The following is a 13,087-nucleotide window of genomic DNA, read 5'->3' as shown; positions in this document are numbered from 1 at the left end:
GTAATAACTGCCTGAATACGAGTTGTCAGTTTCTGTGACGTGTTTTTAACAATTATTCTATGACCAAAGCGTTGACTCTCTCTCTGAATGTGAATGCTTTTCTGTATACATGCATTTACGTCTAAAGTCCTCTGGCTCCTCTCTTCATTCAGCTCCTGAACTCCGTTGCCTGATGTTTGAGTGATGCCGGTGTCGGCAATATTTCTTCGCCTTTTTCCCGACAGACACCTTCATCATCGTGAAAACTCCAGTTAACCCACCAGGAGGAGAAAGCAAAGGTAAATCCCTCCTCGTGCCAACAGGGCAGGCAGTATGTTCACCTCCTAGTAACTCAACACCAAAAGCTCAGCGGTGTCACAGTAAAACATTTTCACCTAATTTCTCCCTCCTTTCTTTTTTTTGCGTAAATGTCTTTTCGTGAGGCCAAACCGGGGCACAGTGGCCACTGACGTGCACGGCCCGGTTTGAAATAGGGTTCAATGGATTGAAATGTGAAGCTGCAATTGCAGTCAATACGTCTATCCATCTTCAGGGATCTCAGAGAGCTCTTACTTCCCGGGGTTTCGAAGACGGCTGCGATGATCAATATGAGCACAACTTTGAGATTAACATCCTGTTTATTAATCCATTTTCGCCTCTTGCCACCTTTGTGTCTACCTGTCGTGATTTAGGGTAATAGGAAAAGAGAACTGTGTCTGAGGGCCAATTCCAAGTTTTGGAAGTGGGGGATTGCTGAGTTTGCTTAAACCTTCTGGTCTCAGTACCGTAAGTGCACCAGCTCATGTTGATAGATTTTGCCTGAACGAGAACGAGAATCCTACTGCAAGGAGCGCAGAAGAGGGGAAAGGAGTCTCGAAACCTCGCTGAGCCCATTGAGATGAAAGAAAAAAATGCTTTGACACCAGGAATTCCTGAAAGAGTTGAACATTAATTTAAAGACACGGTATGAGCCGATCGAACCACAAAGAGGCATTTTGTCACTGTTATTCTGATTTCTAGTCGATGCCGTGGAGATTTTGCTGAATACTTCATCATCCATATGCCAAATAGCCAATTCTTCATTTCTTGTTAATTCCCTTTTCAAAGCCTCCTTCTATTCCCTCCACCCCTCCTAATCTGGCTGTAAAGGTCAGTTTAGCATAATGACATCATCCAGACGAGCCTAGGCAAACCCAGATTACTAAATCTGGCTCTAATGTGGCTTTTCAGATGAAACTGCATTAAATGACATTAACGCAGCCGCATTCACTGGCAGCTTTAATGGAGATTGCTCAGGACTGGCCCTTCTTTACCCTCTTTGTATTTTTAATGAGGTGACAGACAGAGGCAAGATTGGAATGGGATGGTCTTACAACACGCTGAGCTGGGATCAGATACACTCTGTCTATTTGTGTAATATTCCATCATCTCTCTTATAGGGTTGGGGTTAACCTCTTCAGCGTGACTGACATTTTTAGAGCACAGGCACCACCGCTGGCAGAGCTCAAGGGGACTTTTAGAAAAATATTATAGCCATCATTGGCACGATGAGTTCACGTTTTTAATGTTTCTTTGAGTTCAGGCCCAGATTAGCATTTAGTGCAGATGAACAAATTGGTTCATGATTATCACTGCAGTTTTCTCGAGCTGGTGAATTAGCGGGCCATTTGCTCAAAGTCTTTACTAATTCAACATCTGTTTGGGTATTTATGACCTCCAGCACATGTTGGTGCTTGTACCTCGAAGACAAAGCGGGGGGAAAAAAACTGAAAAAAACCCTCTAAGAACATAACCATTAATCCTCCACTGCTGAAATTTTTATTTTGAATGAAATAAATTGAGGATGAGAAATGTGTGAAAGACAAAGAGCTTTGAACATAAGAAGTCGCCTGGGTCGGGTGGATAGTCTTTAACATTCATTCTGTTTCTTGGCTGCTTCCAAAGAGGGATGTTTTTCTGCTCCATCTCTGTGGCAACAGCAACTTATCGAGCAGAGGAAACATGAATGCTGGAGGGAATGTCAACTGGAAAAGAAGAAGAAGAATGACGACTCAGGGGTCATGAATTGTACAAAGGGTGTTAGAAGCTTTGCTGCACTTAACATCATTAAGGCCTTTATTAATTACTGTTATGAAGCATTGTAAATCACTTTCTTCATTAGACTTAACACAGCCTTTTCAGAAGTGACTCATGGCCTGCTGGAAACAACACACTAATCAACATGGAACAGTATTCCCAATTAACAACAAAACCTCAATATCAACTCCATGGATGTACACCGTAGAATACATAGATACATGTTAAGCGTTTTAGTGTTGAAAGTGTTACTTGAGTATATCTTTTCCCAGGTATGTCTTTTTTCCAAGGAAACATTTCTGTTTTGTTTCACGCAGCATTTCCACAAACACCTGTACCTGATTACAACTAGATAATGACATCACATGGTGTGGGTTTAAACCATATCAACGCAATGTTACCACCCTGCCTTTTGTGACATGTCTGATGTACTATTACCACAACTGTGGTTCATTGATACATAGCCCTTTACAAACTATTTATCCCAGAAGTACTATTTTGGATGAAACTAAGACTCTTTATGATTTCACTTAATCTCATAATAATGTTTTCTAAACAGAAGCACATATGTTGCTGGGTTGTGTAGCTCAATGGAAACAATACAAAACTTTGACCACTGACAATGTCAGCGGTCACGGTGGTCGGGGCCCTGACCAGCAGTGGTAAATGTTGGGTTTTAGGATGTGAGCCAGTTGAAATCTTCCCCTACTGTGAAATAGTACATTGGTTTGAGTTGAATAGTGCATTGCTTTGAATTTCGACATTCAAGCCTATCAAGCCCAATGGCTCAAAGAACACAGTAGGTCAGGTGCAATCCATTGGTGGAATTCAGATGTTTAGAGGTTACTCCTCTTTATCATTATGACTTCCTCAAGTCTAACAAAGAAACATGCTGTCACATGGGTTGTATACCACTTGTATTAAGTGATGGATGAAGTCCATATTTATTTTTTGATTTTTGTTTTTGTGGGTTTTGGCAGCAGCGTTTGACAACAAATGGTTGCTTTGGTGTTTTGGTGTAGATCATCTGTAACTATATTGTGATGTTTTGATGCCAATGCGTGCCACCACCTGCCAAACTCCAAATTACCAGGCTTTTACTCTTCAATTATCAATAGATTTTTAACTCATTCAAAAATCTTATCGCAGCTCAGTGGCCATTTCTTTAGATGCTACTGCACGCTGGTACACGCTGCACGCTAAATGCTATAAGGCATAATCTTGCATAATTGTACCTGTTGTGATGTTTGCTACCGCTTATTGGTGACAACAATCCCCGATGTGACATAGAACTTTTCTCACCTTATGAATTTGATTGGCATAGTGGAGTAAGAGTACTTTGTAGTTATATTAATCTAAATGCAGTTTAAATCCACCCCTTTGAAATGTTTCCCAATCAATTACAGTTCACAGGAACTAAACAAGATTAAATCACAGTCAAAGCACGGGATAAAAAATATTTACTCAGGTAATTTACTGTCTGATTAAGATAGATTTGAATCAAATGTTTTTTTCAGATCCTCAAGAGTATAATTAATCTAAATATGAGCCTAAATGATCAACCCAAAGCACTAATTAGTCTTTGTTGTTAAATCTTGGTTTGCGGTTTGTATTTACACTCCAGCATAAGGACGTCTTATCTCGCTGAAGCCACTGAGGCATCAACAGGACCGTACCACAGCTGCAAAGATAATTAATGTGATTCCCGCTTGTTTGGTTGCTTGCTAGTTGGCATATTTTTGAGGAGAGTAATGTCATCTGAAAGTCATTGTCTTTGAGGAGAAATTGCACTTTTTAGTGAACACTGGCTTACTCCTTTGCCCGGTGGTCCAAAAGCGCACAAAGCTCTCTTATTCTGCTTCGCACACTTATGTAAGCTCTGCATAAGCCGCTGCCATAAGCCTGAGGGTTTCTGAAGAGTTACCACTTTTAATGCAAAACAATAAGCTCCGGACTTTGTGAAATTCCATTTTTGGCAGAGTTGTTTCTCTCTTGGACGTTGATGATATTGCTGTTTGAACAACTTCCCGCCGGTGAGGCAGTGCAGAGACAACTTCAGGGTTTGTATTTATGCGTAATAAAAAGGTAGATTATAACACTACATAAAAACAGTTGACCCCTGTGGCTGTGGTGGTGCAGGATCCCACAAAAACTAAATAAATGGATACTCCCCCAAGAACATTTGACGGTTATTTAGTTGAGCTTGGAACAGTTCTTCCCTGCGTGGTAACTGTGAATGTTTGCAGGGGCCCACAGCTGGACAGCAACCCTTGAAAATGCCAGTGATTTGGGATATTTGCTTTATTAGAGCTGTTGTCAGGGGGCTTAAAATGTCTTGTCAAATGATTATTTGAATTCACCATCAGCAAAAACCATGAAAGTAAGGAAAAGCGTGTAAATGAACACAGTTTGTTTCGCTCATTTCAACTGTCGCCCTCCGGACCGCACTGTTCTGTGGATGAGGCAGGACTATTTAAGGCAATCGCGCTGCCATTTGGCTCAGGGGGGGGACGCACATGTGCCGGAGGTCCTCTTTTTGATTCTAAATTGCCTTGACACCAAAACAAACAAACTCTCCACACTGCAGCAAACACGCCTGTAAATTGATGGGCACAAGGAGGGATATGCAATTACAGCAACTAATTTGCGGTTGCCAAGCTAGCCCCCGATCCCCGCCCTAAATATCAAATATTGGGGAGCACATTCTGTGAGCTTGCGCACATGTGTGTGTTTGGGTGGGGTCTGAGAAGGGGCTGTGGGAGAAGTTACCCCTCACAGCTGTAGCAGGGTCAGGCAGAACCAGGCGATTATCTTTGCTCATCACGTACAATTAGGGTTAGCGCTGTGCAAGGAGGCATCTGTTGCTAATTGAAGCAGAATAGATATCATAGAGGTCCATGCTTTGGAAATGCAAAAAAGCTCATCTAGAAGTAAATAGATTTTGGCTTCTGTGAAATTGGAGCTGTGAAGCACCTGCTTATCGCACAGGATAATGCTCTCAATCAGAGGCTTTGTGTGTAACTGCTGAGAATTAGTACATCACACAATCCAAAAAATGATCAGGTATTTCTAAAACGAGTATCGGCACACAAATCCACACGGAGACACACAGAGGCAGACAAAGAGACTGGCGTCATTAAAGGACAGAAGGGGGATGAGATGAAGAGACAGAAGACTGAGCGCGAGCGCGTCAGAGCCAAAACCGCCCTGTGATGGCAATCTGATGCGACTGAACCGCGTGCCCACTGGCCAGCTGACATCAGCCTGCGCCTCTCTGACCAAACCTCCTGGCCCCTTCATGCCAAGACCAGATGCAAACAAAGGAAACCAAGGCAAACACACACAGATACACATCCAAACAGATTTTGTGTTCATGACAACACCCTGAAAAAACACAGAAACGTGTGGCCATATCATTGATTTAGCTCCTTCTTCCACTAATACACGTACATGACAACTCATTTATAAATAACAGACCACATCTAGAGGATGTGTAACACTTGTAATCAGCCGATGCTCTCATTGAATTATATTTTTTGTGTAAAGAATTAAAACGATTAAAAATTAGGCTTTATATGTGGTGAAGACAACTTTCACAGCTCAGCGGAGGACTTCTGATGGGGCCATTATATCGCATGGCTATCGGCTTGTGAGTCTTGGAGTTAGTGACAGTGGAAAATGTGAGCAGGTGCAAGAGAAGCTGGATGTAATATCTGAGTGCTGTGCCATGTGATGTTTTTTGTTCTGTTGCCCGCCACACATACATAAACACACATGCTGGGATGTCCCAATGCAGCAATGGAGCGTAACAGGGTGTATCCTCTTTGACCTTCACAGTTGGAGTCCACAGTATGGCTTGGCTAGTTGAGGTGGTCTCAGTGATTTCATCGTTGTGGCTCAATGGCTCTTTCTTCAAGTATAATAAGTGCAGTGCACCGCTGTCCCCAGGATTCAAACATTTTGGCTTGATTAATCCTGTATGGACACCTCAGTACTTTGTTCAATGGATTAAATCCAAGGTGCCAGGAATGAGAAAACATATCCAATCCAGGATCAACGCTTCTTCAGTTGATGCAGAAATTCAATTGAACAGCAAAGCAGCCTTCTCACGACGAGGTGCACGAGGCATTATTATGTATTATTGACATGCCCTTCAGGAAAGTACAAGTCGTATCCTTACTGGTGGTCAGTAGATGTCTCTGCGGGACAATACATTGATGTATTGGGCTTCTGGGTTAGCTGCGCTGGTTTAATCACTTTCTAGGCATAACGTCCACTACCATATGACCCACAGTACATGCGCAAGCACAATAGGCTGCCGTATATGACAACTTCAAAACTGTTTACACTAATTAACGGTAACTTGTGTGTCCACGGCTAATCTGGTATTCTGACGTATAGATGACGATGTCATGGTTGCACACACTTTTCAAAATCCTATAATAGCCTGTTTTAAACTGCCTTTGACTGTTGAGTCCTACATATTTATAAATGCCCCCCTGTTACTTTATTTTCACTAAGTGAGACTCTGATTATTACGGTCTGGTATTATTTTCTAGTTTCCTGCCCCTGGTGTCCCCGGGTTAACGTCACTTCCTGCCTTGTCCCTGATGGTTCCTCCTGTGTCCAATCACCTGCACCTTCCCCGGGTATTTAAACCATGTGTGTCCCTTGTCTCTGGTTGGTGCATTATCTTGTCTTAGTCGCTGTGGGCAGTCTTTTGTTTGTATCCCCCCCCCCCCCCCCCGTTTTCCCCTCGGCGGGTATTCCAGTTTAAATAAAGTCTTTTTGTTTTGAAAGTCTGCGTTTGAGTCCCAGTCTCTCCTCTCCCGTGACACTGATGAGGTTACCTAGCTTGAGCGTAACAGAAGCGGTTGAATAATAATAATTATTCTACTATCAAGTCAATGAATCAAGCCAAAATGTGCAGGCGTAGGATGTCAGTGCTAAACGCTCTAAAAAAAGCTCTGGTTTTCGGCAGCAAATAGCTGACGTCACCTTTAATGCAAAAACAATTAACTGTTAAAGGGGTAGGCCTACCTCACACATTCCTTAAGGATTACCCTTGAAAACAGTTGTATATGTCTTCTCTGCAGAGATTCTCTAAAGTGTGAGGAAATAACTAGATGTACTCAATTATGATAAAAAATGCAATTGCATTATCGGAATAGAGGGATTCAGCGTTTTTGCACCGTTAGAAACTAAAAGTCATTCCAAGTTCCCAAAATGTGTGGAAGTGTAAAACTAAATAAGTGGAATATTTTGGAACTTGTGAATAGTGAATCCTGTACTAATGAACACAGTTGGATCACCATTATAAATATCTGCTCGTGCCCTATGTTTCCTTATTACATTTTGTTTAAAAAGGCTCAACCATCTAGTTGGATGACACATTGATTTGATTTGTAGCAGAAAGGACTTTTGGCCATGCAAAATAATTCCAAGTAATAGCTGTGAGCCTGTATGGATAAATGGATTTTATTTAGGGGTTTGTTAATCAGTGAGACCCGTCTCCGTCTCGCTGGTCTACCTGTAGTAGCTCTTAAATCCAGCCTTGTAATAACCCTATCTAATTAGGACTGAGACACACTAACAAGGGACACCGCCATCATCATCACTCAGCCCCCTCATCATCATCACCATTCTCATTATCAGGCATGAGATCAAATTCCAGCTTTGCTCCGGGATAGTGGGACTTCAGTACACCTGATGTATTGTGCGTCATTAGATTGTTGTTATTACTGTGCCATGGGGAGTCAAACAGGATGGAGATTCACTCCTGTAATATTCTATATGGCCTACTAGGGAGGACCCACTTGACATTCTCTACCTAATGACGACAATCTATTGAAGCGGAGGGCTGACACATTCATTTGTTTACTCTCCTTCTTGCGCTCTCGCCCGCACATACGAACAACATCAAAAAAGCAACTTTGTGCCGCTGCAAAACCGGAAGTCCATTTCCAGGCGACACAAATGTTTGCATCCTTGTCTCCTGTAATACACATGGCTCACAGTATTGATTACTACCACATAAAATCAATCTCAGTACGCCTGTAGGATACTTGTATCTATTGGAATGGTTGAGGAAATAAAAAGCCATGAGCGTCACCACACACTGGAAACACACAGGGCGGTCCCGTACAACCTCAGCATGCCCAACACCTTGCCGAGGAAGGCACTGCCGGACAGCAACCGCTAAAAAGGCAGCTGCCTGACGATCGATGACTTCATCCAGTCGGCCCGATTCCTCCACTTGTGCTGCAAGAACAATTAATTTAACAGGCCCAGAGAGAAGGACTTTGATTAGGCTGTGGAGCGAGGAGCCACAGGGAGCCACTTAAAGGGAGACTCTTTCTGTGCAGGAATCTTTACCAGACCATACGTGCACTCACTGGCGTATATGTGTGATGCCAAAAGCATCACTCTCAGCACATTTCACTGTTCCACGTGTTCCACACACACCAATCTGGTCTGTTGCCGGCATGAGGACCAAACCATTCAAGAACAACTGGTGTATCCCCATTGGTATCCTCCAGTTGAAAGGATTTACCATATCACCATGAACGAGTCGATCAGGCTTTATCTCTCCCCAAGGTACCAACACAAATCTCCGATAAATAACCTGTTCTTAATTCGGATTTCTTAATGCAACTCCTGCAGAGAATATTAATGCAGTTTGACTAAGGCCCCCAGATAGTTTGTGCCCTCGCCATGTGTATGTTTTTTAAAGAACTGATTGATGCATTATTTAGTTTCATTTTAAGGGAGAGTTCAACATCCAGCTCCGGCATGTACATGCGCTCACATATTCACATAGACAGCAAAAACACACACACACACACACGCACACGCACGCACAAACACAAACACTCATGGCACTTCTTTCCAAGCCCTCCCAACATCTGCTTGTTCTTCCTCTGATTAAAAAAATCCTTTGCGTTTCATTATCGCTGATTTGCATAGTAATAGCGTGCATATTAAGCAGCTACTTCAGAGGGTGGGCGGTCTAATGAATGCCGCAGTCTCCTCTGTTTTAACTCAATTTTTCCTCATCCATATTCAGTCGGGTGCCCCCTCCTAGCTCCCCGACGACCCCCCTGCCCTGAGGGACGGCAATTCTGTTTCCGCTGAAACGCTTCCCCCAGCCTCTCCCCAAATCCCAGAACCCTCTCCATTAATCCAATTAATTAGTGCCATTGATATGCACCCCGCTTGGACCAAGCAGCTGTTTGCCCGCCAATGGCCTAACTATGAGGATGAGGGTCAAGGAGGGGGTTTGGGGGGATGTGTGTGCAGGTTATGTGGAGTCCTATCACCCAATGAACTGCCACACTTCGGACTCATTGAGAAAGTTGCCACCTGCAATGATCCCAACAAGCTTGTGTCGTCCTTAAAGCTTTGCAGGAGCATCTCATGGTTGAGTTAACCGCCGATAAGAGAAACTTATGCAGCTTGCTCTGTCATATCTCTAAAACCCAAAGACTATGTCATCTTTTTCACCTTCACACAATCAGCAGACCATTCAAATAGTTCACCTCTAGTGACTCACACAATATGGATGGAAAATAAGTCAGTAAAAACACAAGTAAATAAGGGAGCAAACAATTGTTGTTGTAATATGGCCTTTGGAATACAGCATAACTTCACATAACGTTCACATCTAATAACTCTGTGGCTAATATAAGTCAATGGATAATAATCCTTCTAATAAATTACCCAAAGTGAAAAAAATCTGAGCCTCAGTTATACCATACAGAAAAGAAAAGCAGCGACAGTGTCTAATGTTTTTTGACACGGCACGAATATGCACACCCTTGCTCAATCCAGAGCTGAGGCCGTTCATCGGGGATATTAAATTAAGAAGTGCTGGAGTAGAAGGGTAATTCACTTTTCTGCTTCACTGGCTATCACTGCAGAGCAAAGGAACGCTGGTAGTAAACTACCCCTATCTCGCCTTCGGTCATTCGCTCTCGCTCCCTCTTCCGACTCTCCCTTTCTCTCTTTTTTCCATTTCCCCCTCTTCAGATAGATTCCTGCAATGCTTTACAACAGTGTGTTTTTACTTAAAAACTAAATCACTTATACTTTCAAAGATCCTAACGTTGATTTGCTTGGAGGGAAGTGAGTCTATTAGACTTCTGTATTTCAATATTTGATGCTTTCTTGGACATATTTTGTCATAATCTATATTGTTTATTTGTCTAGTTTTCTAAATCAACCTTAACTGTTGAGACTTTCTACCACCCGAGTTGCCAAACATCTTAATTAATAGACAGTAATGCATTTTAACCACTCAGTAAAATCCACGATTCAGCCTTTTCTAAGAATATATTAAATGTCAGAACTGTGACATTATCCCTGTGCGCACAACCACTACATGGGGAAGATCAGGAATACTCATGGTATGGTTCACTTGGCTGCGGTTAAGGAAATATTGTGGTTATAGACAATAAGAAATGGAGCACTAATTGTTGGTCTGTGACGACATGTGAACAGCACACTGAGTCATATGTGCTACACGCCTTCCCAACAGGAAAAACTCTCCGCCCTCGCCTTTGGACCAACGGTTGGCATTGGCCGTAAATCATAATGCGCTAGATTTTCCAGTGTGGTTGTAATTCCTGGAGGAGAAGTGGGAAAACACATCATTACTGAACTTTTGGACTCACCAAGGAAGACAACTAAGGTGACACCCATGGTGAGGTTTCTTTTTTGGGGGATATTGTCAAGCTCCAGAACATTTTCATTGCACATTTTTACTGATGGTAAAGTTTGTCCTTTATACAAAGGACGATAGCGCTATGAAAAAGAGTCTCTTCCAATATCGTATAATTCTTTAATGGCGACAGGAAAAAAACTGTTGCAGATTCAGATAATGGTGGCCAGGTGAGATGTTAGATGAATGCTTTCATGGTTCAATTCCTTTCCTTTTGTCTGAACACTGTGGCGCTCACTGTATGGTCCTACATGCGATACTCCACCCAAACACACGCTAGAAAAAGTATCTGCTGGTATAGCAAGCCAGATGTGTGAACAGCCTGTTCTCCCACAAGATTTAAACTTCTGCCGTTGAGTTCATGTATCACTTTGTTATTGTGGCAGTAAAACAGGGCTGAAACCAAAGACAAATCAAGACCAGCTTTAAACGGAACGCATATCACAGTGGAGGTGGAATCAGATGAGAGAAAGGACAATTTGTTTACCCGTCAAGAAGTGTTGATGTTGGAGGTCCTTGTTTCAGGAATATACAAATCAGTCTGTTTAAGATACGTTGGTACCTCACTTTAGGGGCTGACAAGAAAACGTTGTCTTGAACATTAGAATGTCTGGGAATCTGCAACAGGGCGTTGCTTTGTATTTAGTTTACAGGTTCCACCCTTTAAGCTGCTCTTCTCATTTCACTCACACACACGAAAAGAATAGATAATTCATCATTGATTAAAGTACAATTACGGTAATGGTTATATTGAATAATATGACCTGTATTGCATATTCATGAAAATAACGATTAACATATTCTCAATTTATCAGTAATGGTATGACCTCCACCAGGATGTAGGCACTTCCCCTTGTTAATAATGCGCATGCAGCAAGGGGGGAAACAGAAGAAGTTCAGTCCTCTGTTTACATGCACGAAGCCTCGTTTTGAGTTTTGTGATGATGTTTTTCCATTCTCTCGAAGCTGCAACATGATCAGAAACGGAGCTTGTTAGCTCTGTTGTTAGTCCGGACTGTGATTTGTCAAACCGGACTAATTCAGAACCCCTCTGGAGCCTCTGCGTTGAGACAGTGAGCGAAGGGGAGGAGAGAGATGGGAGGTGTCTATTTATCCAGGTGAGGGAGTGCCTCTCTTCATCCGCTGCCACCCCTTCCTCGTGTCTTTTAAGGCAGAGAGCTGTGACTGCAACACCTCGCTGCGCCTCACTCGGGATGAGCTCCGAATATATGGGGGGGGGAGGAGGGTAGGGGAGGGGGCGATGGGGGGCTCAGACGGAGCATTGGGGAGAGAGGCTGAAGAGGAGAGCCTCCTTTTGAAAAAGGCTTGTCAAAATAATGAAAACAAATGACGATGGAGTCTCCTGAGACGGCAAGGAGAACTTCATTTGTGATGGTGTCTTCCTCTGGATTCTGCCGCGCCGCAGCAACTCCTCGGTTAAGGGAGTGAGAGGACCGCGCAGGGAAGCTGAGGACAAGAAAAATGAGAGCGCTCATCGTAATAATTGTTCAGGGTCAAATTATTCACGCGTTGGAGCAAATCCTGCTGATAGCAAGTGGCTTGGAAGGGAGCTGCTGAAGGTGGCCTTGTGCTAAAAGAAACACAGTGTAGTCATTTAATTCAGCCATTCTGTCCAAATATAGTGTTTTGTAAAGTCAAAGATGTGAAGTAATAATAATTTAAGAAACTGAATGTCGAGGTAGTCTGTTTGAAAATTGTTTTGCAGACAGTGAGAACAGTAAAAACTCTTTCATGGAGATGAATATCATTTTAATTTAAATCCAGTTCTCAATCCAGCTAAAAAATGGACATTCATATTTCCGGTATTCCTGTTTACAGGTTTAGTATTTTGATTCAAACCAAGCCAAATGTTATTTTGCTTTTCATCTCTCTTTCAGCCCCCCCCCCCTCCCCTCTCTGCCACTGAACATCTTCCTTATGCTTATCGCCGCCTTCGTTCTTCACCCTCCCTCCTCCATTTGACTCCATCTTTCATGTGTGGCAGGAGTACAGCAGCAGCATCTTCCTCCCTCCCCGTCCCCGTCCCCTTCGCAACGCTGTCCGCCGCCTGCATTCCTGTCACGTGCCCACCAAAGGTTACACGGCCCACTTTCTTATCAGCTGCATTGTGGGATATCTCCACTCTCAGGCTTCTGGAGAGCTTTCTGTACCACCCCCCCCCCCCACTCCCCCTTCTCCTGTCTCCCCTCCCACCCCCCTCCTCCTTCTGTTGACGGCTGAGAGGACAACCTTTGTTGACCTTGTTTTTATTTTTTTTTAATTCTTTTCATTTTTTTTACCTTTAACAGAATG

The sequence above is a fragment of the Gasterosteus aculeatus genome, chromosome 13, assembly GCF_964276395.1.
Source record: "Gasterosteus aculeatus chromosome 13, fGasAcu3.hap1.1, whole genome shotgun sequence".
NCBI lineage: Eukaryota > Metazoa > Chordata > Actinopteri > Perciformes > Gasterosteidae > Gasterosteus > Gasterosteus aculeatus.
Note: the sequence above shows the minus strand (reverse complement) of the source record.